Source organism: Penaeus japonicus, unplaced genomic scaffold (genome assembly GCF_977035675.1).
Source record: "Penaeus japonicus unplaced genomic scaffold, GWHDUDI00000001_assembly GWHDUDI00000004, whole genome shotgun sequence".
Taxonomy (NCBI): Eukaryota; Metazoa; Arthropoda; class Malacostraca; order Decapoda; family Penaeidae; genus Penaeus; species Penaeus japonicus.
In genome coordinates, this window is record NW_028234406.1 from 19,459,765 (window position 1) to 19,462,264 (window position 2,500).

The 2,500-nt window shown below is 35.8% G+C and overlaps 1 protein-coding gene across 1 annotated transcript in view; it reads right to left on the reverse strand.

Moving 5' to 3' along the window:
• LOC122256278 (glycosaminoglycan xylosylkinase) overlaps positions 1-1,658 on the reverse strand; it is a 25,251-nt gene extending 23,593 nt beyond the window's left edge. Inside the window, exon 1 of the mRNA XM_086535796.1 lies at positions 1-1,658. This exon is cut by the window's left edge and continues 1,168 nt beyond it. The gene's annotated coding sequence lies outside the window, so the exon portion shown is untranslated.
• Between the last annotated feature and the right edge of the window lie 842 nt (positions 1,659-2,500).

Here is a 2,500-nt window from a genome sequence, read left to right on the forward strand (position 1 = left end):
CCTGAGGAGCAGCGAGCACCATGCATCTACTTGCCTCATCAGTGCCTCTTGCTTTCAAGATAGAGTTTGTATACAAGGATGGAGAATTAATGAATATGAAGAAGATAATAACTTAGTGACGTTATTGATATTGCATAACTAGTTTAGATCGTAAAGATACACCGTACACAAAGGTAAGATGGCCTTATATATCGGTCGTCATGTTGGTCTCAAAAGAAGGACCAAAAAAGGTAATAGGGAACGCAGCAAGCATATGAATGTTATACCTTATACGAGACGTCATCAAGTATTGGTGTATACAAAAAAAAAAACTATTCATCTTAATCGGATTAAGATACAGTTTAAAACCGGCTGCAGTTTTAAGTTATAATGATACCGCTGCTTACTAATGGGCTTTCCTGTAGGCATGCAACACACACAGGTTTATAGAGCTAAAGTATAAGACACATGGCGTGCATTGAATGAAATTAGCTCTGCATATATCCTAACTTGTTTATTTTTGCTTTCCATTAATGCATTTTGTCTCAATCTTTTTTCTGTAATTTCCTTGGATGGTTACAGCACTTGCTAGTTTTAATACTTATAGCTTACATAATCGTCCTATCAGCCTCTTCCAATTATGTTCCATAGTTTTAAACACATGAAAGTGCTATCCTAGGAAGAAACATTTTTCCTAAGTAAACAGGGTTGTATTAACGTGTAATATTATTGGTTTTCTGCTTTGTATTGTATATTGCAGCATATACGTTACAACAAATTTTCCAGAAGGCAGAATTACTGCACTGATTCCATATTTTCAGAAACATTTCACACACATTTAATGTGTTCATATATTTTTGGTTAATGCACTGGCGTTAGCTGAAACGCTGAAATAGAGGAAACGCCTCTAAAACTTGTTAAATGTCAAAGGAAGTATGAAGATTACAAAATTGTCTAGATGCTAGGAGAAATTATTAGTAGGTTCTCCTATGCAAGACTAAGCGACACTTGGTACAAACAGTAAAGTAGGATCTGTAAAGTAAACTCTATGTTAACATGATGCAAATGATATAGGAAAAGTATAAGCATAAAAATAATTTCAAAAGAGAGGACTGTCTCTGAGTTTTCTGCATAACGGGGAATCCCCGCCAACAAAGATACGAAGATATTTGACGGCCGCGTAACACCGGTCACTTTAATAAAAAAAAAGCATTAAAAATCACATGCCACTGTATATCATATTTACCTATATCAATGCTGTATATAAAGTTTCTCTTGTGCTGAGTAATGGCTTCTTGAAGAACGTGGGCGAGCTTGCAAAAAAGTGCATAATCCGGCACCAATCTTCATTTCTGAGTAACAAATTGCAGATGTTTACATATATTTTGTGCCGTTAAAAAACCGCCAAATTAGTTGTGTCCTTTAAATCATTTGCAAGGAAAGCAGAGTGGCGCAGTGGAAGCGTGCTGGGCCCATAACCCAGAGGTCCGTGGATCGAAACCACGCTCTGCTACAAATGTTTTTTTTTCTCACATCTAATGGCATCACTACAGTTCTGTCAAGGTATTTGCCCGAATGCAGGTGGTTTGAATATACTTGTATATCTATGTAGGTAAATTTTACCTTCGTTCTCCCTCATTATCGCGGCTGGTAATTTATTGCATACAACACAAATAAAAAAAAATCATGGCTTTCCCATTTAGTTCAGTGTGTTACAGATAAAAGCTGATAATTCTAATGTAAATGATAACGATTATAAAAGAACAAAAGCATTGTGTATGTATAATTCCTTATATACCTCCTCGTTTTAAGCCATGGAATATTATTATAATTCATGTGTTAATTCACCGCAGAGGGACATTAGTGAATATGTCTCATTGAGACATAAAATAAAGTTTGTTGTACTAAATCAAATACGCTTGTTGTAATTGCTTAACCATGTGATTATAAACGAATGTTTCTTTACGTTTTTACCGGTACTTATTACTTACAAGTTACAAAGTTGCTTATGACTGATGTATTGGCGTAATTAATATAGATGTAACAAGCGTTTGAATTAAATCCTAAAAATAATATATACGCCGCAAGTATGACGCAAGGTAAACCAGGGCTTGCATCATCCATTACGAATCGAGTAAGTATCCTTTATCAAAGTACTCAGTAACTCCTTTTAAGTACATCATTTTTATGAACTACTTACATATGCACGTGTATATGTAAGATCTATAATATACTTGTTAAGATAATTCATTGGCAAAATAGCGCGAGAATCGTCGGCAGCCAGTCCTTAAAGGTGAACTTTCAGTCCGGCTTTCTGTGTCTATTTCATTATCACTTGCTGCTATATACGTTGATATAAATGTTAAAATTATTTGAAGGCTTAACTGAATTTGAAACGAGAAAGGGTGTGGGCAAGTGTCAGCATCTAAGATCATAGTGTTTGGGTGGTCTCTTGAGCCAGTATTGGCCCCATTGTCACGTTTCGGATATATCGAAAGGCACAGTGAACGCGCGCTGGCTC